Raw genomic sequence first — 26,718 nt, 5'->3', positions numbered from 1 at the left:
TACTCTTTATTATAAATTGATCAACCAACAAGTTGGAAAGTTAAAGTTAGAATAGTTTGCCACTAAAGTCCACCTGTAAAGACTGATCGGTGAGTAGATGAGTCTCTGTTTCTGGTGTGATGACATTTAATGTCCCCAACAACCTCTGTAGTCTCATTTGGCCACTTGTTAGCAATCACCTTTTAAAAGACATGTAATCACTTTCTAATTCAAACCTGGGGATTTTATTGATGTATTTTATGTTGTAGAAAAAAAATGAGAAGATATTTTCTGCTTGTGTTAACTGCAAACCTTATTTCAGGCATTTATCCAAAATGAAAAAAACCCCAAAACATTCAGCTCAAGAGTGAGACGGTAGTGCAAAAAACGTATTTCCTTTTTTAAGACTTACTCCTGCGACACTCTATTGTCAGAGAATATAATCTAAGCAGTAATTATAATTAAGTGATAAAAAATGTAGTATACAAACTTTCAATAATTTAATTAGAAAATTCCATAACAAGCTGATTTTGAGCAACGTTGTGTTTCACTTTGAAAAGTTCCAACATTTCAAGGTGTATTACATTATAATATTCAGAGTTGCAGCTGCAGGAATGTGCCTCATATGGAAACAAATGAGAGAGCTGAAACTCGCCAGCACCAAATGCATTTCCTCTTTGTTTTTATTACATTCTGTGCAATATGCTGCTATTCTGTGGATGCTTTCTCATTATTTTCGTGATCCTGGCTTTTGTTTATGCTTTTTTTTCAAGTTGCCTGGGCCCTTCATCTTTGAGCCTTTTAACTAATGTCCTGTCCACAGAGATACCTGTAGCTGTACACCGGAGTGTTGTTTGTGTCAGAGGGCAGCGCCTTGCCTTCACAAAGAGGCCACGTCGGTTTCAGCTGACTGCAGCTGTGGCACTCGCCATGTGTGGCTGGAGACTGGATACCTGCTACACAGCATCTCACTTACTGAATCCATCCCTCCTCCTGCCTAAACCCTGCACAGGGACAGCCTCCCAAGGTCAGTCAACCCGCCACACACACACACACACACACACACACACACACACACACACACACACACACACATGCACACACACTTATTCCCCCTCACTTCCCACTGCTGACAACCTTTCCCATGAAATCAGGAATTGGTATGGCCGTGAAGACGTCATTCACATGAGGTATGACGAGGGTGCAATGCCAGCATGACATCCCAATTTGTTGTCATGGCAACCTGGAGACTTGATGACAAACCTGGAGGCAAAAGCAGGAAAACAAAAGAATTATAATAAATCATCTGTATTTCAAAAATTTTGGCATGAAGGGAGTGTGTGGTGGAGAGTCAGAGAAATGAAAGAAAGAAATAATAAAAGAGCAGCTGCTGACAGCTGGGGCCTTTGGGGGAATCAAGTGGAAGGGAGCATGTTTCTGGACCACAAAAATGTGAGGCAAGTACTTTGACATTTTCCCCAAACCAACATTTGACGACTTTTACCCCACACAGAGGACACTGCAGACATTTTCGGCGAGTCCTCCTGCTTCCCCCTCACCCACTACGGAACCTCCCCCACCCTGCCTCAACATATTGCACCTGTTCAATTATTTAGCTGCTACTCTGTGGTTCGGTCCTGAGCCGCAGTGAAGGCTGTACCTGCCGATTAGAGCGGGGCTTGTCACCGGAGCTGGCCAGATATCTCCGTCTTGTCGTTGTCTGAGAGAGAGAGATGCCTTTGGCCACATTACGCAGGAGGAAATGTCATTACCTCATTGCAGGCTTGTCATTCCAAGCCTTTGGTCTCCTAGGGGCAGCGAGGATTTGTATGTGTGTGAAGGTGTGTGTGTGTGTGTGTGTATGTGTGTGCCCAACTCAGTCACCTGACAGAAATGCATAAGGCCTACACGGTGGTGGGGAGATTCAATCTTGGGGTTTTTGCTGGTAAAACTAATACATTTAAATCTCAGACATCTTTGTCTGACAAATCCATAAAAATCCAAGTTCTGAGTTCTTGTTGAGGCAGAGAATCCTCAGAGATTTGGGGAAACTAAAACTCTTAATCAAAACCATAACTATAATAAAAACTGTAATAATCTTGTTTGCATTAAATTCAGTGTTGGAATAGAAATGGTTGGAGGTTAAGGATAGTCTCTTCAGTTCTGAATGTAACGAATGTAAAAAAACTGCATTTCATCCGTCAAGTCGGAATTCTGAAAAATCAGGAATAGATCAGATTTTTTAGATAGACAGACTCCATACCATTTCACACGTGGATACACTTTTTGCAATAACCTTTTCTAGTCAGCAAAAATGCTCAATATCAACTTGTTGATATTATCTGCAGAGTGCAATGATCCAATGGTAAATCAAGCAGAAATCATGAAAAGCCCATTTTTTCTCCCACTGGGGGGCACTGTTGAAGTAAATACAAGCCTCTTACACATAATCTGCCTTCAGTGTCCAAGGAACATTTTAACCAGAGCTCTGCCTTGGTCATTTTATGGGGGGTTGTATCTTCTTAAACCACTGTTTGTACCAGGAACAGCTGGAGTAGTAAGGTCTCCATTTTCCCATCCCTTCTGTGTTTGGCTGGGGCCAAGGGCTTAAGAAAAGGATTGGAGATGAAGAGTTAGAAAGCACCCTGCAAGTGTGTGTGTGTGTGTGTGTGTGTGTTTGAGTGATTGAACCTAAGAATATTCAACGTTCATCTCTCTCCCTGGAGATCCCTCAACCCACCAAAACCACATTCGACAGTTTGTTTCTTGCTGGACTGTATTTACTGTGTGACTGTCTGTCCTCAATTTCAGGCATAGATATGCAAATCAAGCTGGAGTTATTAATCGGAGTGTCACAGGGATTATGCAAATGAATAAGAAAGAGCGGCGAGAGACAGAGAGGAAAGAGAAGAGTCTGGGTGTCAGCAAACTTCTGTTGGCATTCACCAAAGGGAGATAGTTTTGTCTGAAAGGGTTGGATCGTGGCTGTGATCATCGTCCCCTTGTTCTGACCTGATTCAGACATTCCCGGTGAAAAGGTCGTCTTCATGTCAGGAGACGTTCAGCGCGGAAGGAGTCTACGCCTGTCAGAGTAATGATGAGCCTGTTGTTTCACAGGGGAAAGCCAGACTACACGTTAATATTGATTTCCCTTTTGAATAGCTCAGCCAACAGTTTTGATGTGCAGCAGATGTCGATCCGACAGCTTGCACCAACACTAGAAACTTGTGTAAACATAAATGCACAAGCACAAAAACAAGTGTGCTCAGGAAATGAAATCTTGATGAAAATAGTTAACTTTCTACAGTGCCATATCATTTGAGAAAACATTTGCACTTGTCTCAGTTTGATCACCTCCTGTGCGTTATCTTGCTGGGAGAAGATTTGTCTGAGGGAACAACGTTTTTACAAATTTCATCTTGATAACATTTTCATAAAATGTCCCACAGTTTTCCAGCATGAAATCGGATAGATGGTGACATGCAGGTAATCAAACCAAACAATCTTTTCGTAGTATAACAAAGTGACATTGTAGAAAGTATTATTAAACAGCTCTGGAAACTTGTGAATTAATATCAGTGACATATTTGATCCTATGTTCACAGTGTTGCAATGCATGTGCAGGCTGTCGTATTAGCACCTATGGAATACCCAAATGTTTGCTGGGAGTTAATAACAAATATGCTAATATTATGCTGTAATGTCTTCCCATATCACATTAAACTATATTTGATTTTTTTTTTTAACAGTTAATCACATGACATGTTTTTAAAAGGGGTTGCTCAGAGCAGTGAAGCTTAATATTTTAGTTTGTCTGCACACAACAGAAGGGTTTCATTTGTGACGACATTGAACTGGGGAAAACAGGACATTGGGAACATAGGACCCTCGGAACGAAAGACCTTGGGAACATAGGACGTTGGGAAATTAGGACCCTGAGAACAAAGGACCGGTGGAACATAGGTCATTGGGAATTTGGGACCCTGGGAACATAACATAACATCTTGGGAAAATAGGATCCTGGGAACAAAGTACCCTGGGAACATAACATCCTAGGAACATAGGACTGTGGAAACTAGGACATTGGGAACTTAGAACCCCGCGAACATAGGACATTAGAAACATGGGACCCTGAGAACATCGGATATTGGGAAGTTAGGACCTTTGGGAAAATAATATCCTGGGAACATAGGAACCTGGTAACATGGGGTATTTGTAACTTTGAACCCTGGGAACATAAGACATTGGGAATATAGAACCTGTGGAACATAGACCTACACTCACCTACACTCCTGTAAGTAGCCATTCAGCAACTAGACAGGAACACGTTGCTATACAGCTGCTTAATGTGTAAATAAGCAACTGTTTGCTCATAACTTTGCCATGTCAACTTAAAGGTGATAAAAGTGTCACAGTTATGTTCACAGCTGTTGTGTTGTTGATGTTTTGGACCAGAAAGCTTTCTAAGATTTAGGAAGATTCAGTCTTGCTGCAACAGGGTGTTTCTCAATCTCTATATCTTTAAAGATTTTCCTTCATGTTAATAGGTTAACTAAGGCATTGTCATCTATTTTCCTCAAAAGTAAAACATGTACTCTCCTTGTAATGAATATGACTGTGCTCTGGAAAAGTATAGTGTATGTGTGTTTTCCACAAGTGCCACAGGATCCCTGCTGTTGAAGACCACTGCTACTCCTTCAAGCCTGTTTCCACTTGTCCCTAATCTACCTGTGGGACTTTACAGATTGGAAATAGATCACATGAGGAAAGCTCGGTACCTGCAGTGATTCTTTCCCGCCCTGGCGGACGATTATTGGCAGGTTTTGGGGCCCTGCCGCGAAGGGCGAACGAATGCATTTCTGCAGATGACTGTGAGGCAAGGAAAGATTGAATTCTCACTCCCTTCCATCTGTGTGTGTGGTGAGGGAAACGGGTGAGTCTCCTAGAAATAGGCAGTGATAGATGAGGTACATGGAAGAAGACAGCTACCCCTGCTCTCCAGCCTGGCTGAATCAGGAAACTGTCTGCCAACTAAATGCCTCTCCCTCCTTCCCTCTCTCACGCTCTCATTATAATTCTCTCTCTTTCCTCTTGGCCTCCACTCTTTCTCTGCTTACGAATCAATCGTTTTGTTAGTGCTTACCAGACAACAGATCTTTAGTCATTATGAGATTGTGCTTTATATCACTGCTTAATGAGCACTACACCCACTGCAAGCATTCCAGGCAGTAGCTAATGGTCAAGAAAAGGCTACACTTTCTTTGCGCTTGCTTTTTTTCATGTGTATACATCTGAGTTAATTAAAATGTTTCCATACTGTAAATGATGAAACTTGATGTGATTGTTTTTTTGTCAGTACAATTCCACCAGGTCCAAATTCTAGTAGAAGCAAACGCTCCAGTTGCATTTATTCAGAACCGACTGTTTCAATCTGTCTCTCCAGAGTTTCCCTTATGATTGAATAGGTGTCGCAGCACCTTAAGGAGCTGCTGACCCTAAAAGAATTTAATTAGTGTGAATTCCAGTGAAGCTTTGTTTTCTGTGATGGATTTGAATGCTGTTGCAGGCTTGAAATATTCCTGCTCCAGCATCCACAAGAGTGGATTTTATATGTTACTGAAAGCATTCCAACGGATTTCCTCTTATTGAAAAATCTCTGTAAGTCTCTATGTGGTCTCCTGGGTGGATGGCGAAGAGTGTCAGGTCCATTGAGCTAGGCCAAAAGTCAACTAATGACAGGTGACGGCCATCTCTGACCAATGACCTTTAAAAAGGTTTCTTGTTGAAACCCACTTCTCCAAAGTAAATGTTGTTTTTCATCCTTTCGGCTGTGGCTCTGCTCAGGCTTCTTATTTCAGCCTTTGGGTGCTTCTTTATTCATTGCTTGGATAAATGTACATGACCCCTTAAAATAACAGCAGCTGCCCAGAGGGCACACTTGAGCGATGTGACATTCCAGCTAACCTGAGATGACTTTTAAAGAATGGATAAGTGAAGGACAGTAGGAAGATGGGAGGAAAAGATGGAGGATGAGGGGGGATGGCAGAATGTACAAAATCAAATCAGTGTAAGCAGATAGGTTAAGCAGAAAAGGTTAGAGATGAAAAAACTTACATGACGTACATGTAAGAAAACCTTTCCTTTTTGGCGCTGTGAGACGGAAGACTCATGACTTCACAGCCTATTTCTTTGTCGAGAAGAAGCTCTGGCTATTACCTGTATGCACACACTCATTAGTCCTTTGAAATAGGTAGATCTTTTCACAGTAATTGAGACATACACACTTGACTGCTCATCATTCTATAAAACACCTAAATGCAGTGTTTGAATTTGCATGCAGCTAAGACAAGGTCCTCTGTCAAACACACAGGCGAGCACTCATCAAGGATTCTGTATTTAATCAGTGGAAGTTAATGCTTTACAAACAGTCTCTGTAAAATGTTAAGCAGAGTTCCTAATTAGCCTATCGTGCAGTCATAATCACTTCAGAAATAAATTAAGCTGAAGGTATTTCGGCGGGCTAATGACCTGCATTGGTCCACACAGCCACCCTCTTCTGCTAAGCTGTCATGTTCAAAGAGGAGCACTGAATAGCACTTACTTTGTTCCTAACCCTTGCTCTGCGGCTCTGTGGGTAAATATTATATACTTTATCTGTGTATGCACCAAAGCACTAAGCTCAACATTCGGCACGTGTTCATGTGCTTTTTTGGAGTTTTGATCCTTGGTAGAAATGCCTTTTTGCTATTTTGCAACAGAGAACTGACAAATTCATATGCAGTAATATTGCTTTTATCTGAGTACTTTGGTGGAATGTCTTTTGTTGGTTTGATTGATTTTGGATATGCATATTGTCTGGATTTTTTCCAAGCATTGATCAGCAAACGATGACAACTAATAACATCATAATAACCGCAACATTCTTCATCATTAAACATTTTCTGCTGAGCTTCTCATCTCGGATGCCACTAGTATGTTTTTTAAGCCCTACATGTATTTTGCCTCACTGGAACAAAAAAGAAAATACAATCATTACTTTTAGTTTTACTGCTGTTTTTTTTAATTTTCGACAAATTGATCAATCTACAAGTTGTAAAGTTAGAGTAAGAATAGTTTGTTACTAAAGTCGGCCTGTAAAGACGGACTAGTGAGTAGATGATCCAGCCGCCATTTTTAGGACAGGTAAGCGCTTTATAATTAAATTGTGGTACATTTAATGATGAATTTTATGTCGTAGAACAAAACATGGAAATATCTTAAGCCTGTGGTAACCGCAGACCTTATTTCAGGCATTTAACCGAAAACCAACAACTAAAACTTAACATAAACTAACTATGCTCAAAGTATCAAATATTAAAATATTTGCCCCTTTTTAGAGAGTAAGCTATTTAATATATATTTCAGTGATGATATATGTCAGGAGCCTTTTAATACTCATGTGATGTAGGCCTTCCTGCTTCAGATTCAATGCAGTAGGCTGCTCAGGTAAATGTAGTGCTATTTAGTTACTTCCTCCCACTGCGCAGTATACAGGAGACACAGTTACCTGAATGACTTCCACCTGTGTCTTCAAAATCAAAACCAGAATTTCTGCTGCGTGCTGAACGTCTCTTCAACCAATGATGATGTCATCGTAGTCGGATGTACCACTGAAGTTGGAAACCAACTTCTTTCCCTCTGCACCTTCCTGTTTTCCTAAACGTGGATAAACACGACGCTGTTTTCTAAAAACATGTAAGTATTAAAAAAAGGAGTCGAGGTTGGTTGTATTTCTGAAAATAAGTTATGACCATAACTTCTTTTTATGTTAAAAATAGCCTACGTTATTTCACTCAACGTATTTTTTAGTCGTTGCGTACTAATAATTGATTAGCTTAAAACATGAAACATGGCGGCTTTTTAGTGTTTTTGTGGTAAGCCCTGGAGGAAAATCTCCGTGCCTACTGTTTAATGCTAATTTCTTCGAGTTGAGTTTAATATCTTGTAACTCTCATACATTTTGGTTAGCTAAGGTTACTTTGCCCCTATAAATGAAGCTTCGTCATGCATGTCCCTCGTCCCCCACCGTCTCCTCTTTAGGAAGGTGTCCAGGGGAAAGCAGTAATCAGCTTTACTGCTATTTTCAAGACGCCAGATGCAACCAGGTGAGACATTTTTGTATGATTTAGCTAGCAAAGAAATATATTTCTTCTCAGTATCCTTTGCTCAAGTTGAAAGTAAATATGTTTTATGTAATATGAAAGTAATATTAAGACATGCTTCAAGTATAACATAACAATATTAAATACATAACTTGGCAATAAATTGTAGGTAATTTCAGTACTGCAATTTTTTTTATCAATCTATCTAGTCTATGAATACAGTTTAATGTAGTCCTTTTAAACGGATTATAAATAGTCCAGTATACTTAATATACCTCAATGTCAGGAAATAGAAAAGAAGAAGAAAAGAAAGAAGATAGTGGAAATTGCCCTCACAAGTTTCAGAGGCCAAAGGGACAACTTCAGATGTCTTGTTTTTGTCTTGTTGACAAACTTCTCACACCGACTAGCCGAAACCAGAGAATGAACAGCATTTTGCATTCTGAATGAAATTGCTGTTTTTATTTCATTTTACTTTTTAGTTTGTTGGGAAATGTTAGAGTGGTCTCTGAGTTAGTTTGACCATTATACCACAAAAATGACGATCCAAGCATGTCCCTGTTAAGAGTTGTCAGTCCATGTCACTTACAGTATGTTTCCAGCTCTTGCTTCATTTGTGATAAAAATACTTTCCCACAATCAGTTGTTTCTACAACTGAATCATGAAGAGAAATACAATTTAATAACCTATTAAATCATTTTACACTCGCATCCGCAGAGTTTCACAAAGAACTTGGGGAAGTGAAAGACATGAATGCTGAAATTATGAATGTCAGCAGTCACAAAGTCCAGAAAGATTTCAGAGGGAACATCAGAGACACATCTAAAGCTTTGGCCAGAGCTGAATGAATGTGACGGCTTTCGCTTGCTGTTCAATCATACACAATACACACTCACACACACGCAATAGAGAAAGCTTTGATTAGTCAGAATTGTTACTAGCAATAACTATTGAGTCTTTTGGCTTAAAAGGAAGGAGCTCTTTCACAGCTCTTAAAAGTGAAACGTTGCAGCTTTGAGAGTGAATTTCTGCAAAAGGATGTGATATAGACACTCATATGAGTTTGGTTGATGGTGTGATCACTCCACACTCTAATGATGTGGGCAGAAAACATGCTGATGTGTTTATCACTCGTACAGCAGACAGTGGGACATACCAGCTTCAACAACCATGTCCGGCTCAGTTACTGACACACAGAACTGACATACACAAAACTGACATCAACAACAAGGGTTATGCTTACTGTTCAAAATACATTATTTCTTCCAAACTATTTAACTTATTTCTGTTCAGAAGTTTCACAGCCATGTTTTAGTTTGTGAATGTTAGTTTTGGGCAGTACCAAACAGCCTATGAAATAAGTTGTATAATGTCTTCTGTAGCTTTGGAGGCGATATGTCAAGTCCGCAATAGTACTCATTACATCATTTATTTATTTAATATCAGCGTAGATTACATTTTTAACAGAGAGCCTGTGATACAAACTTGATGCATGGAGTTTGAAAGACGTGTGTGTCTATCACGCATGGAATTACAGTAGATGCTATTGAGTTGCATTATGGGAGTGAAGGAAGAAGGGCTTTGAGGCGCTGCACCTATATCATGCTTCTGACAATTTAAAAAAGTTTCTCTCAATTGATTGCACTACATTTTAAAACATGCTGATGTGTTTATCACTCGTACAGCAGACAGTGGGACATACCAGCTTCAACAACCATGTCCGGCTCAGTTACTGACACACAGAACTGACATACACAAAACTGACATCAACAACAAGGGTTATGCTTACTGTTCAAAATACATTATTTCTTCCAAACTATTTAACTTATTTCTGTTCAGAAGTTTCACAGCCATGTTTTAGTTTGTGAATGTTAGTAGTTTTGGGCAGTACCAAACAGCCTATGAAATAAGTTGTATAATGTCTTCTGTAGCTTTGGAGGCGATATGTCAAGTCCGCAATAGTACTCATTACATCATTTATTTATTTAATATCAGCGTAGATTACATTTTTAACAGAGAGCCTGTGATACAAACTTGATGCATGGAGTTTGAAAGACGTGTGTGTCTATCACGCATGGAATTACAGTAGATGCTATTGAGTTGCATTATGGGAGTGAAGGAAGAAGGGCTTTGAGGCGCTGCACCTATATCATGCTTCTGACAATTTAAAAAAGTTTCTCTCAATTGATTGCACTACATTTTTAACCCTAATGCTTGAGAAGAGATGGCTAAGTTTGCCAAATAAACAGATTGTTTATGTTTTTGTTAGCTTAACAATTTTCAAGTAATTTACAGTGCATGACTGTTGATAGATCTCTTAAATGTGGTTATCAAATACTTGTGACAAAAATATGTTATGGCGGCTGTATATTTTACAGTAGTTAGTTGTCCTGCCAACTTCAACTCAGATTTGTTGTTCACAATGCATCATTATCAGGGATAAAAAGGATGAGTCTCCCATCGATAGTGAGTTCACTGTGTCCTCTCAGATTTTAACGTGTCATATTTTTCAAAGGTCTCGCACTGAGTAGCCAGCTAGTCAGAGTAACTAGACCTGACACAACGGTGTGTCCAAGAAGATGCTCTCCATTGTAGTCAGTGCTTGGTTCAGTTTGTGATGTGCAAAGTGATGGTTATGAATACTCGTTGATTAAAAAATACATTTGCTTTCTTCCTGCATATCTCCAATCATCCGTCACATTTGCTGATGCTGTTAGTCTTTAGCCTTGCCCCATACATGGTTTATATCATCTGAAAACCTTGTGTGTCACAGTGACCGTCTCACTTCTCTCTCATACAGTACATATTAACTTTTCTTCTATAAATTTTTGTCTCTGTTTCAGTCATGCCAAGGTAGACTGGTTAACACATCTTGAGAGTGTACGCACCAAGTTGAGCTGAAAACTGCAAGAGGATGCATTACTGGAAGCAACTGAAAAGGGATACAGAAGTGTGGAAGATTCTACCTAGACATGGTATAGTCGCTTTTCATTTTTTACACACACACACACACACACACACACACACACACACACACACACACACACACACCACTTCACACTCTGGTTGCATAAAAAGATAATTTAATTTTACACCAAGGATTTTTATCAGCACTTGCCGCTGACCGACACTGCCATTATGGTGCTGATGATAATCAATCTCAAATCAATTAGGCAGTAATTGCTGAGTCAATGGGGGAGGCTGGTTAAATATTGATAAGTGTCTAAAAGGCCCATCAGGGTCTATTGACAGCTCAGGGAGACAGACAGCACTGGTTCAGCTGAGAGGGGAGGGAGGAATGATGGAGAGATGGCTTAGGGGCTTGGGTCATATTCTCTACTCAAGCAGGCCACTCTGGTAATCAATGCAAACCTCTCTCTCTGGCTGTAAGCTCTGTTCATAACCTTGATATTATTGTTGGTAGTACTTACTTCACAGTTATGAAACTATCTAGACGGTAACCTTGTTAAGAGAAGACATCAACCTCTTAAAAACATGGCTATGGGCACTGTTTTCACTTAGGAGCCCATTTTGCTGTTAGTGGTCATTTCTGTGGAATAACAGGCAAATCTAAAAGATATTTCAGGTGCAGCTTCAGTTGCACAGTAACAGGAAAACTGCACAGCCATATGAAGTATTTAAAACCTTTTAACCTATATACTGTACATAAACATTGCAGTACAGTAGCAATACAAAGCCCTCGCAATGAAAACGTAATTTCTTGTGCAAATCCTTTTGCCTGTTAGAGCAGGAATCCCTTGTGTGGATTAGTTGTGTACAACCTCAGACTTGGCCAGAGTAGGCTGATCTGAGGTTTGCCATGTACATTTTCAATTTGCACTGAGTATGGCATACTCACCGTAGAGAAGTAGAGAGGCATATAGCTTTATTGCTGACATATTTTCTCTGTATAACAACTTTATCTTGTGGCGATAATGCCTGTGACATATTTGATGTGGGCATGTGCAGTTTTTTTTAAATTTTTTATTAAAAAGCTGCTTTTAACATAATATTTTGTATGCTTATGTGTAATCATTGTATGGCGTTGCATGTTTCTGTAAACCACGGATACATTAAATCAAGACGTTTTGTTACATGTTATATCAACATTTCTACAATATGTGTTCATAACACTTTCAGCTTACATGTGTGAAGTCGATGGTGGTGTCATGATTGCTAGGTGTGATGGCTGTCAGAGCTGGTGTTTCAACAGTTACAAGCTCTAAACCACTGGATGTTTATAATGAGACGCTGAAACATGTTCAAGCTGTGTAATAGACAACAAAATGGGGTATTTATAATGAGACGCAGGGACAGTTTAAAGCCGTGTTTGTTGCGACCAAAGCGGTATTTTAAGCAGAAACATGATCTTTTCTTAACCTTAAGCAAATGGATTTTGGTCTTAAACCTAACCAGACCATAAGCATTGAATTGTCACCATACTGTAAACTGTACATGTAACATACATACAAGTTTCAACATATCAGTGGTTTGTAGAACCAAACATTACATAATACATAGAGCAATTGGTTGGAATACAGTTCAGCAGCTTCGCTATCATCATTTTTGCTTTAATGCTCTACATTATTCTATCAGCATACAATGAAGAGTGTACTGCCTTTCCTCATCACACACCTTTGTAAAACAGGTTTCTCATTTGTCAGCCATACAAACAGTGCTTTCAGAATAGAGCGGCTGTAGGTATCATTGCCAACTCGTTTTCAATGAAAGTAGCTGGCAATAGCTCCAAAAGTTGCTAGATGACATTGTATGCTCATTCTCATATTGATGACGCCACCACGCAGTCATTTGCATAAATCTTAGTGGCTGTGTTCAGCTGGAGCGAGGGAGGGATCACTTTATGTCATATAAGGTAGACAGAGAAAGCTTTAGCCAAATAATCACAAACGCACTACAGGGACATATTATACCTGAAGTAAAAAAAGAAAAATCAAGAAATGGAGGAAAAAGATCAAACAAACTATTTACATATTTACTAGCTATAGATCACCGAAATTCAGAGATCCAAAGAGAAAGAATGATAGAGAAACTCAAATGATATTAAGATTATTACAAGCACCTATACTGAAAAAATTTCAGAGCGAGAGTGACGACGTAATCACAGTAAACCAACTGAACTCCCACTCCTGCGGTTAGTGTCATCCCCCTGCCTGCCCCACACATCACACCTTACTGACTGCCTACACACGGCACAGGAAGAGAGGGAGAGACACCAGCGCTGAGGCAGAGGACTGCTGTGTCTCTGCTTATGCTGAGCAGCAAGCATGGCAAAGAATTACATGTCATACATTTGCATATATTTCTTGCCTTTTCCCCGATGTTCTGAATAAGTCACAACATTTTTGCTTTTTTGAAATAAAGTCGCTCGAAGGATAAGAAAATCTAGCAACAAAGTTGCCAAGTTGGCAATACTGGTCTGATCTGACCGTAGAATAAGCCTGCTTCTGAACTTTTTGGAAATGCTGTATTTAAGCCATATGGGCCTGTCAGCCATATGTTGGTGTGGTCGTTTGCACGTCAGTTTTGTCATTGATTTTCCTTTTTTTTCATTTTGCACTTGTTATTTTCTCTCCTTGCATAATTAATTTCATAGCAGCTGCTTCAGGAAGTATTTGAGATTCCCTTATTGTGCTGGGCTGTTTTTAGCTGTAACTGGGCAATAAAGTTTGCCACTTCATATTAAGCTACCTAGGTTTGGCAGGTAGCCTGCCTATATTGACTGTCTTTTGCCCAAACAGGTCCTCCTCCTTGCATGGGGAAAAATGAAAGACTCAAGTCATTTTCAACATGGCATGGTGAAGCCATATTGTAAAACCTTCTCCTGGTATTAGTCGTGTCACTCTTACCTTCTTCAAAGCAAACTTTGGATTGAGGAGGATGTTTGCAGTGTGTTAAGCCTATGTGTAATTTACAGAACGTGATGGCTCATCCTGCTCATGAATGATTGTGAAAGGCTGTCTGAGAAGTCACACTTGTATCTTGCAACCAGCTAGCTAAATGGCAACTCACTAGCTTAGCCATATTTAGCAATAATCATGTTTCAAGGATGACATTACTGCACTAGCGCTTCCTGTATGAGCTGTGGCACACATACTTGTTCACACATTTTTTTGTAAAGCTTTATAGCATGTAGATTTAAGTGTTGGGACCATGCAAATTATTTGGCAACATTTGTTAGATCAGAGTTTCCCTCTGAAAAGTTATTAGGCCCGATGGAAAGTGTCTGTTCAGCAGGACTGGCGCAGCGGCCTGGCGGGGCCTAAAAGATGATACATTTTGATGCAGATTTAATTCAGAATCTCAGTTTTTTTTAAAACAATTGACAATTGAATGAATAGTAAAAGAGGCCCTATTTTTGGTCATCTGCTACAGTTTATTGTGTGCCAAACAATTTACTGGTGTCCACTGAAATACAATATGAAACACAACTGGTGTAAGGGGTAGATGGTCCACAGCCTTCAACTCAGCTCCCGTTGGCTCCCGTAAGATGTGAGATATTAACCTATTCAGTACAGACACAAAATATTAGTATTGTCAGTATCAGTATGCCTTTCAGTATAAACTGAACTGAAAATATCAAAGTGCACTGTCAGTGTTGGCATTTGAAAACCCATCTTAGTAGCACCATAGTGTGTGCCATTTGCAGTTTGAGTTACATTGAGTCTGAAGCTTAAGAGAGGAGATGAGCAAGGACTTTGCTCTAATTATCATGCTGGCTAAACATGCTGTGTCGGTTAAATGGTGTTTGCAACAGGCGCAACCTCTGGCTGCTTATAACAGCCACTTCCTGACACTCCCAATCAGCTTGATTGATTGGATCCTAAGCCACTCCCTAACTCTGATTGGCAGCTTAATGACAAGAGGGGGAGGAGAATAGCTAAAGGAGACAGGTCATTTTATGGTACTTAGCTAATCCAAAGTAAGTTTTTGTTCTTAAAATGTATGTGTGTAAGTGCCTCTGTTGTTCTGCATTACACTCAGCATCAAAAAAAGTATTTATCCATAATAATCTGTCTGCACTCTTTTCTATGGCTTTTCCAAAACTGCCACATCGATCAAGATTAGGTGACAGGTGGAGCCCAATTCTCCCTTAAAATGAATCAATCTCACTGAATGTCTGCAACAACTGATGCCGACTGTCCAAGTGACTCGTGGTATAACCAACTCTGACAAATATTCAAGGCTCATACTAAACCACTGATTAGACAGCTAAGTGATCCATCTTCTGAAGACAATACTGACAGTCAGTCCATCCATCTGTGTTTGTTTCTCATAGGCAGTTAATGCTATTAGCCTTTAGAGAAGGGCGATTAGCTCATGATTTTTATAAATCATTTCCTTTTACAAACATAAATCAAGACAGGGTGGTTTCAACCTCGGCATCTTCTTTGATGCTGCCCCTTTCTTTGTGTTCTTGTTAGTCTTTCACTACACAGAGATGTCTAAACACATTCTGCTGTCATTAAGACGTCTATGTGGGGTTCTTACATACAGTGTAGCCTCAAAGCCGTTTTCAGAAACCATTTATAATGGGCCTAATATCCACGACACATTGTCTGCTGTCATTTGCTGGAGCTCTGCCGCCTGCTTTACATGGTAACTAAGGTTCTCGATTAAATTCTTTGAATCACAGGTATTTGACAGTGTACTTTGCCAGCTCTCATCTTCCTCTTTCATTCTATTCAAATGTGTTGATTTCATATAATATCCTTTGAGTGATAAATAGGATCTTTATCATTTTCATCTAGGTAACACTGTCCCAATGGAGTAAATTGTTTGTAATCAGAGAATTAAAAGAGCATTTAATCTTAAAAGGCTTGTCGTGTGGAATCGCTTTGATGTGTGCTAATTCAATATGAATGTAACCTGAGGGCACTTAAGATGGAGATTGGGGTTGCGATAAGATGTGCCTTTGGAATACTAGCGTGGAGTTGGCACACCCAGTGAAGACTAATCGTGTAAAGGAAATCTTTTCTTTGAACCCTTCCCAAGAATATGAATAAGATGAATTAACAGCAGCTGATTGCATGCCACCACAAGACTTGTGCCAAAGCTTGCTTGTGTGTTGTAGCAGAACTTTTAAATAATAGAAACTCCTTGTTGTATGGATCAGAGGTCAGTCTTTGGAAATTTTTTAGATTTTGTATTGTTAGGGTTTGGGAAATTGACAGTGTAACAGTTAATATAGTTTGTCAGTTGAGATGTGATTTGACTGACTGGGAGAATTAGTGCGTAACAGTTTACCCACCTTAACATACTGTTGAAGTGCTTTAGAGCTGGGCATCTACAGTTTATCCTATTTTTTCTGCTGAGCTTGTTAGTGGCTAAGAGTAGAAGACTGAATGTGTGTGTAACAATATGAGCTTGTGTTTTTGTGCGTGTGAGACTGAAATGAGCCTGCATGCTCAGCAAACCTCTCCAAGGTAAATAAATATTTTAAGAAGAGCAATAAAATGATAACTCAAAGGGGCTGCTAATATGGTTTTCGGTCCACAATTGAACAAAATGACTGTAATATTTTTGTAGGATCGTCAACAACAACAACACAACAATTACTTGGCTACAGAGTTCAAAAGTAGTCAGATTTCTGGACAGATTTTGAGCTTTTGCTGTACAAGAAAAACTCCAATAACCTACCCCTACACAGTATTCTGAATTACTCCATGATTGCACTTCATGTATGTGCTGAAGCTCCATCTAATATGCTCACTAAATAACATCTTCGTAAAAATGAGGGGAAGATCTATAGATTTTGTCGTACTTACTTCTGTCTACAGGTAGATCTTGATCAGGCTTATAGCTTATTCTAGGCATTTATGTCTGATGAGGTTCCAATAGGCTGTTTCCAATAACAAGTTTGCATGAGGACAAATTGATTTAAAAAAGAAAAAAGAACTCCATGGAGTGTAAAACTACAAACTAAACATCAGTAAACTAAAAATACTTTTTTAATTTCATAGAGTATAATCATCTAAAAAAGATTTCTGCATTTCAATGTCTTAAAACAACCACACCTTTGTTATACATTTTGTTGACTTGAGTACTTAAATGTTGCATGCACTTGCATGTTTGCAACAGTGGTCATACCCAGACAAATATGTAGATTTATATGAGGTAATGGTGTGGAAGGAAGTAAATGAGACTGATGTAATGTTAAAATCTTAATATATTACTTCATCGGTGAACATTTCTGCCTGAGTCAGGTCACATTTTCATTGACAGTGGTGGTTGTTTAACAACTCGCCATTTACAATGTCATGGAACTGCATGTTTTGTTTTGATTGAGAGACGAATGGTGGCAGAAATTACATACTGTGCGTTTATGGCATTTAAAACGATCACTGCACACCAGAGGCACTGGAGGAAAGGTGACATGAGATGTAACTGGGAGCTTCTACAAGACCGGCCATTTGGTACAATTCTAATTAATCCACTAACTCTCCATGGGACTGCTGTTAGCACCACAGCCGTTCACACAAACTTACTTGGCCAAGGACACCAGCTAAGAGGAATTTAATCAATGTGATGGATAACATTTGTCTTTACAGCTCTTGAGGCAATTCCCATGTTAACCATTCGAGGCGACAGTACTTTTCCTTCCAAATGTTCTTGGCTGTTTTCTGCTGGCAAGTGATAAGTTAAAGTAGAACCTAAAGGCAGTGAAAAAGTGGAGTCACTGCCATCAGGAGTAGGGAGGGGACAATGTAATACAAATACACCTAGACACATTCAAAAAGATAGTTTTTGAGCTGATGTGTTATTTTGCCTTTTCAAATCTGTATTTGTAGACATGAACAACTTTAATTCAAAGCCAGAAAGCAGGCAGCCAAGACTTTGATGCGTGATGCAACCAAGATGTACAAGCAGCCCACTGACAATTAATGAGTGGCTGAATTTGTGTGGGTCACTTGTGAATCATTATTTTCTGAACCAGAAAATGTACCTCAGGTAGATTTTTTGTGTGTACACTGTCATTTTTTACATTATTTCAAAAGCTTTTCTTTGAGTTGACATAATTGTACAAGGTAGGACTTCGCATATTTCTCACTAAGCAGACTTTTATTGATTTATAGCCTCCTTTTAAATACAAACTGAAGTGTCATATTGCACCAGGAAAGCATTTCTGAATAGCTCTGCCTAGTGGTTTTTACTAACTCCTCCCAAAGCTGAAATGTAAGCCCTTTTTTAAGACTTGTTGACTCATCTAATGTCCGTAATGCTGTTGTATTGGAGCATACAACTATTGTCATTATTTTGTTGTTTGTTTTGGTATTTTTGAGCACACTAACAATTTGAAAACATTGTAATTTCCTTTTCAAAGTTTTGGTTCTGCTCAGGTAAATCGATAGCAGAAAAGAGTCACATTTGGCTTTCATGCTGCTTTAACTGCAATAAATCCTGTTATGGATAATGATAAAAGCCTCTTGAGTGATAGTTAATCACCGACTGGCAAGAAATGCAGCCATTCGGGAGCCTTGATGTTATTTATGAAATTGCAGATTATATTCTATCATCACCTTCTTTCACACATAGAAAATGCAGGGCACAATGACGTGACCGTAATATCCTCAGAATGACTGGAGGAGTGGGCATAGAGGTTACCTCATGCTGCATCATAAAAGCCAGTGTGTTGCCCATATGTTCAGCGCCTGCACAGAGTGTGGGCGGGGCAGATATCCACCAAGGGGCTGGGGGTGTTGGATGGCTGTAGGGAGCTGTTTTAATCAAACAGCCGCTCCAGCTGTTGCCCACCAGGTGAATTGCAAGGTGTCTCCTACTTACACAACACGCAAGTGAAGCAGAGATGACTCCTTGCCTGTCAACTGTTCTTTATTGTATCTCGCAGTTGTGCTGGGCTTTAACAAGGCTGCAGAGAAAGCAGTGCACAGGACAGAGGGCTGCATAATTGCAGTTCTGTGTAATCATGGGAGCTGACAGAGGGCTTTTTTTTGCTGTCATAGGTTGCCTCATGCCATGCTGCAACCATACTAGGCTGATGGAGTGGATTTGCATCAGGCATGTGTTCTTGTGTGGTATCATGCAAGCAACTATTTCCTCCACCCTTCCATCTAATATCCAAACTGACAACACTATTGTGGAATATATTTAGAAAATTATTACAAAAAATCAGCGTAACATTTTTTAAAGAATATTATGTTACCATCTGCAGTTGTAGGCACCAGTGACGCCATAAAAATTAGGAAAGAAGGATGAATGACAATAGCACGAATAACAACGAGCAACTTTCAAAGAAGTAGCTACAGTACAAGAGTCAAACTGTAAGTTATGGTGACATTCACATGAAACTGAGCCGTCAGCGCGGTGAGAACAAAGACAACATGAGAAAAACACTGACGAAAAAACATGGGCCTGTCATGAATATTAATATTGCAATTGTTTTGAGTCTGGTGGTCTCGTTCAATGGAGCAAAAGTGTGATTGACAGCTGAGTGGCAATGGCGCACCAATCAATCAACCACTTGAATGAGCGGTATTCCCAATACCATATGCTGCCTACGTGTAGGACACTGCACTGTCTCTTGGACGCACTACCAATCTGCATTTTTTATAATTTGATTTGAATGACTAACAAGACCAACCAAGCGGGTGCTTGTAAAAAGGGCTGAATATTCAGTGAAAATGTTAATGCATCATTTTATGGAAATTAGGCATGAAGCCAAGAGGCAGCAGATTTATAAACACCTGTTTGCTTTTGATGTTTTGCCACAAACTCGCAGCCATTTCAATCCACAAAGTGAAGACTTTACTTTTACTTGAGGGACTTGCAGGAATGCTCAGAAAAAATGAAACAGAGGAAGGAACAGTATGCGTGTGACTAGGGCTACATCTATGTTAAGTTAATGGATCTATAGAAGGCAGACTCAAGGATGATAAAGTAATTAACTGATCTATATTGGAACTTTTCTTGAAGAGGGAATTCTTCTTTCTCTGTCTCCGCCAGAGAAGTGAAAGTCTGTCCCATGAAATATTCAAAAAGCTGTTTTTCCCTGGGATAGTAATTCATCATCTATATATAGCCTCCTTTTTATCACTCTTCCTGGATCATGGATGATTCCTGATTCCGGCGATGCATTTATTTTTTTCCCAGACTTAGATGATGAGATGAATGCTAGATGAATAAAATATTCAGCTGCCTACTTAGTCATGGCAGCGGTGTGACTGTGTGTGTGTGGGGTGGGGGTATGTAACTAACCATAAATAACCAGTGAACTATAGCTAAACATAGTTCAGGCAGAGGCAAAGGGAGTCAAATTGTGATTTCAGGATGATATCAAAAGGGAGTTGTGCCCAAAGTGATTGCGAGGGCAAGAGGCTGAAGCAGTAAAGATAGAAATACTAGACAATCTCTTGTTTATACCTGATACATACTAATACATACTAACAGGACCTGAGCACTAAGGTAATCAATCCTCCACATGGGGTGTAAAGTTTCTCCAAGCTGAGACTCACATCATGTTCTGTGAAGTGATCCCAGAAGGAAGCTGCACAAATTACTGATTTTCATACAGTTGCTCATTATTTTAAAGACAAAGGTCTGTGAAACACAAAGCTTCTGATCATTCCACTTTATCACCTGATACATTTTCAACTCTCTATCGAGCTAAATGCTTAAATTCCTACATAATGCCTGCACCTAGTGCACTGTGTTTCATAGAGGAGGGAGATTATTGAAACTATTTCTTTTTATCTTGCCTTCAGTGCTGTATCTTGCAAGGGAATGGGATGGACCAAACAAGGTACCTTCAAAGAGATCAGAAGGCTTTGATGAGTCCACTTCCTCTTCCTCATGGATCAACAGGGCTGTGGCCTTTACTTGCTCTGAGGAAGACAAAGTTCTTTCTTGAACTCATAATCAGCTCCTGGAGGAGAGCTTGAGCCAAGAGAATGGCTTGGACTGAAGTTAAGTCACTACAGATGACATGTGGTTTCACTGCGTGACTTTTGATGCTTTGATTTCAAGGTACCCGGCGCTTTGTAAGCCAGTGGTATTATCTTTGTTTATAATATTTTTATCCTTATGAGCCATCTGGATATCGCTGGTATTAAGATATAATTGTGGGACATATTAGCATGAGGTTAGTCATTCAATTCATATGGTCAGGAGTGTTTAATGATCCTGGCCTATGCATTGGCACCATTTTTTTTCCATTTATAAAAGCTAGGGCATTCTAAAGTCATAGTCAGTTCATGTCTGATGGTGCACATAGTGTAACATTTTCTGGTTGTATAAAACAGTAAGGTATGATGATTATTTTCTTGTATATCAACTGCAAAAAAGACTATGGGTTGAAGGTAAGTATATAGTCTGCATTGTATTAACGATGTAGTATGGAACTGAGACACGTTTATTTTGTCAATCTTTTAATGGTGCAACTTCTTGATTGTCATGCCTTAATGTCAACAATCCAGACCAATAGACATTTTTAATTGACTAAAGCAGTCTATTCAGTACTGAAATAACTGCTGCAAATGCTTAACTGCTTAAATATGATCCATTAATTGCAATATATCTTACTGACGTCTGGTCCTTGCTCTTATGTGGCACACTGTTGTCAGAGATCAAATATTCTCAGATACAGACGGGATGGACTTGAGGCTGGACAGACTTTTGAGTTGAGATGAGAGGAACTGCAGGGTGCTTGCTGCACAGCCAGGGAGCAGAGATGACCAAACCCCTGTGTTGCTGGTTCGGCAACAGGGCCCCGGGAGATATGCGTTTAATGTTTAAATGGGAAACTTTAAAATTAGATTTAACTCAGTCTTACTGTCTTTCAGCAGCATATGCGTACAGTACTTTGGGTGCCCCATTTTCAGTACATGTAATAGAAATAAACTCTCAATGACATGCAGCAGGCAATGTATATATTTATTACACGGCTCTATTGAATGCTGCTCTCTGATTGGTCCATCGCTGCGTTCTACGGTCCGTTATTTCTGCATAATGACCGTCGTCAAGTATAACAGACCGTTGCTAGGGACGGCGCTCTGATCCGCCCTGGCAACATATAGCAACATAAGCAAGACAGCTGGACTTTCAACGCGTTACACCAACCACAGCATAAGAAGCAACGCTGTAGACCGCTGTAGAGAAATAAGCCCCTTCAAGTTGTATGGAACCCCATACAACCTGTCGGGGTTTATTTCTCCATAACAACCTCCGAACAATACATTATTCCTTATATATATATATATATATATATATATATATATATATATATATATATATATATATATATATATATATATACATATACACACACACACACATATATATATATATGTGTATGTGTGTGTGTGTGTATATATGCTTAAATTCAGCTCAAATTCTGAAAGTAAAATGCTCCAAATAATAGGTCGAAAGGCAGCAGTGAATTGCAGCCATTTGATGTGTTGGAATCTGTTATTTCATTACTTTAGTGTAATTATTTTTCCTGAGCTTGCATATTGTACATGGATCCCCCAACTGACTGTGTAATTACCTGCTGCCTTACTAAATCAGGTGCTAATTACCTGCAGTTTGGGAGCACAAATCCAATGAAAGGAGCAGGACAAATTTGCCCTGTGCTTTCACAGGTATAAATCTGTCTCTCAGTGTCTGGTAGGTCTTTCCCTGGAAACATCCTCCTGTTCCCAGGAAGTGAAGGTTTTCAGTTTGTTTGTTAAGAACAGAAGAAGACCTGGATATTGAACCAGGGCCACAGAAAATTGGTCATCATCTAAAGAATGTCATATTCTTGAACTGTGATTGACAGGTGTTATTTGGAGAGCTGGGAGCAGAAGCATCACGGAACAAATTCTTGTTGCAAAATTAAATAAAATGTTCTAAATTAAAATCAGAGTCCTATAGTAGTTACTGTGTGCAGAGTATTATGTCACTATGCCATAGTACCTTTACACAGAAGCAATCCCTCAGAAAATCCTCAACAATTGCCTGTAACCAATGTGTCAAACACTGAGATATGAGTGCTGACAGAGTGAGTGGAAAAGGAGTGTGGCCTAACTGAAGATTTCCCTGCAGACCCTCAATACCAGGTAACAGTGCTCTCCCACTTAATTGTCCCTTACAGTTAAGAGTCATTTTCTCAGATCCAGGAAGGGGCTCCAGTCTTGATTTGCTGTTAACAACCCCTCAGACCGCCACATTCTCCAGGCAAGGCTATATTAGACTTTAATTAATTTTGTGGCTAGCAATACCCAAAGGTAATGGGGATGCAGGTATGCAGCTCACTGCAGTGCTGTAATGAACAACATGGCCAGAGTTCAGAGTGGATGTCTGGCGTCGGACACTGCAGGAGCTTGATTTGAAGGAATGCTGGAGGGATTGTAAGCTCAGAGCCATGTTTGGCTATAGCAGGACCTACATTTATCACAATACTTTTTGGACCATGAGCTATTAGGGCATTTTTCAGAGAGTTTTGTTATGTGTGTAAACTGTGAATGCCTGGTTTGGCACAGTTGCTTAGTGGTGAGCACTGTCCTGGTCCTTTCTGAGTGTTTCCCTTAAATGGGTTTCTCAAGGTGCATTATCACTGCCAAATGTTTGAGTAATTCACGCTATCCATTGTAGATGCATCTAATCCGGAGTATGCTGTAATAAACACACCACAGCAATATGATGGTTCACACAGTGAACAGTAAGCAGAAATATACTTTCCTCAATTTTAACTTTATATAGTGTTTGTGTTGTGAAATGTGCTGAAACAACTTTACAGTTGCAATTCCCATTCAGTTGATTAGTTCTGATAGAAGTCTTTGTGAGCATACAGTGCTAGCCTACTTGGTCCTTGTGCTAATCTGTGAAAATCAGCTGCTGTAGTTGCTTGTGAAGTTCAGAGACTTTATGAAAATAGGAGTAGGCACACACATCCAAACCAAAAAAGGGCAGGTGCTGAGTCAAAAGTGGGCAAAACATGAAACAAATAAACGGCTCGACTGCAGGGCTCCAATACCAATTTATTAAATGCACCAAAGTAGTGAGGTTTTGAGCAACAGTGCCCTTCATCAAACTCTGAGTTCAGAAACATTAGTATGCTGCCCCATCTGTGTTTTCACCAGCAGACTCTCTGGGACGCATTTAGATTGGTATTTTTGAATTCTGACTCTCAACAAGCGACCGCCGTGACATCACCCATTGGTTTTGGGACTACTGTTTTGAAGCCTTGAGTTTATCATTATGGCCGTTACCATATTGTCTTTTTGGAGCCAAGTATATTTGGACGAGAGGGTGGAGTTGGGGAGGATATTCCGAATGGATAAGACTGAGAACTCAAGGACACGCTGTGGGAGGGACTTGTCAATCACAAAAATGAGAAGAAGTCTTGAAACCAGTGATTGAAAAACAAAACCCTAAACTCATAATTTAAGTGAGGGTCATTGGGGTCATTTTCTTGTAAGCCTACATACAATCTTAATTATTTTTTAAACCAGTGAGGTCGCCACCTGCTGGTCCTTAGCAAGATTGCAGGTTTAAGGCACTTGCGCTTTTGCTTCACTTCTCAGACCCGGTTGCTCTGTCCATATTTTATACAGTCTGTGCTTCAGACTTACAGTAGATTGCAGTATAAGAGCCCATCACAAACTCTAGACAGGCATACATTGCATGAAGACAAAAACCTTTAAGCCCACCCTTGCCTGGATTGTCCATCACAGGTTAGAGGCTTGCAATGGTTATTATGTACAGGCAACAAATACTAGTTATAATCCATGAAGGTTTGAGATATCGGTGAATTACTTTCGTGATGTGAATGATTTGTGCTACATTGCCCGAAAAGGATTGTTGTGTTCCCAGTTATTGAAACACTAAGAATTCACTCTGTTGCCCAAATTACATTCTGCTGTTGGGTATGAATACTTCTCCTCCCACAAGAAATGATGAACCACAACTTCAGAGGGAAACGTAAGTATCTCTAAAACAGCAAAGTCAAAGCTGGGCTCAATACCATTGCATGTTTTTGCCTCTTTGGTCACAGATTCACAAGCATGGTAAACAGGAGCTTGTTCTGCAGTTTACTGATGTCAGCTTACAGGATTACTGGCTTTTAAATAAAAATCAAACGATTACATCTTCTACTTCTTGCTTCCATTTATAGCCACCAAAGTTGCTTCATGCAACTTTAAATTCTGTGTTTTTTCTTTAGCAACATATTTTACATATTTTTCATGTTTAGTCTCCTTGGTGCAAAAAACAAAAGAAATGAGCACTTAAACAAAGATTTGCCCTATTAGTACCTCCTCACAACACAGCAGTTTGGTACAGTATGAACGTTCATCAGCCTGTCTACTCATAGTACAACCAGCCATAACTCCTGAAGACTGAGCGATCATTGCTATTGTACACACTATTTTATATTTTTTGTGAGAAATAATTGCAAATATTCATGTTGTGCTCTTCTTAATCTGAAAAAAAAAAAAAAAAAAGATGAAACTTTCCAATTAGATTTCTGGATTGTATCAGCAGTAGTAGTGGTATTTGTCCTGTTGGCTTCAATAACAGCAAAAGTAATAGCAAAAGTAGCAATATATATAACAGTTTATACAGTATGTTACAGTGGTACTGGTGGCAGCAGTCTCTTCATACTCTACTCTCTGCTCTGGGCGTATACCCTCTGGCAGGCTAATAGTTTGAAACTGACAACAATTGTCCTTTTAACATCAGATATTTTGACTTGTCACACCTTTACATCTGTGTTCTTCCTTCTGGGGCAAAATGTCCTCACTCAAAAGCTTATAGCAATATTGCCCAATAAAATAAACAAGCACAAACACAGCATTATTAGAAGTGTTGATAGCAGTGGCAGTTTTCATGTTCATATAACCAGGTAAGCTAAATTGTCTATCAGTATTAGCAGTAGTTGTAACAGTTGTAGCAGTGGTTGTGACACAACCTGCGATATTTGTACTGTTATATTACTGTTAGTAGTTCATGATTCCCTGTCCACCGTCAACAAGCTTAAATTTGGAGTCTTAATAATTTGAGGAATCCCTGCTGTTTTCTACTGTACCTGAAGAGTTCACATACAGGTCAACTTGTATATCAGACATCTGCTTATGTGGAATTAAAATCATGCAGCACAGCTCCTTCCACCACCCAGAGAGAACTGAAAGCTGTTTGTTTATTTTCAGGAACTCAGGTACAAACTCTGCAGAAATTCTCTGAGTTCAACATACAGTATTACGTATATTCTCTGGCATTTTGGTGAGAATATGCAGGAGTTAATATTGGTAGATTCCTGGTGATTGGTAATGCTGTTTTAATCAAATCCTCTTGTATAAGGGTTTCAGTCAGCATGATGTCACCTTTATACAGGCTGAAGGTCAGGGGGAAATGTCTAAGATCAGCATCGCCAGCAAGCTTGGGTAGGGCACAACAGTGTGTAATCAGAGGGGATTAAATTGAAACACATTTTGATTCACCTTCATCGTTGTAATATCTGCTCCTTTCAAAACACGCTGACTACCCCAGCTAAGGACACAAAGTGCCAGCTTCTGTTTGTACCCTGCACACACCTTGTCCTCTTTTCTTCTGAAATGGAACTGCGCCACAGGAAAACACCAA

At 39.6% G+C, this 26,718-nt stretch overlaps 1 protein-coding gene across 2 annotated transcripts in view; it reads left to right on the top strand.

Moving 5' to 3' along the window:
* Positions 1-7,627: 7,627 nt before the first annotated feature.
* Positions 7,628-26,718, top strand: part of ntng1a (netrin g1a) — a 290,034-nt gene continuing 270,943 nt past the window's right edge. For both annotated transcript variants that reach the window (XM_084339810.1, XM_084339811.1), the window contains exons 1-3: positions 7,628-7,713; positions 8,059-8,123; positions 10,965-11,096. The gene's annotated coding sequence lies outside the window, so the exon portion shown is untranslated. The remainder of the gene's footprint in view (positions 7,714-8,058; positions 8,124-10,964; positions 11,097-26,718) is intronic.

This window comes from Pagrus pagrus (genome assembly GCF_965226575.1).
Source record: "Pagrus pagrus genome assembly, chromosome: 20".
Classification (NCBI taxonomy): domain Eukaryota; kingdom Metazoa; phylum Chordata; class Actinopteri; order Spariformes; family Sparidae; genus Pagrus; species Pagrus pagrus.
The sequence above is the reverse complement of the archived record's forward strand: the minus strand, read 5'-3'. Positions and strand labels throughout refer to the sequence as shown.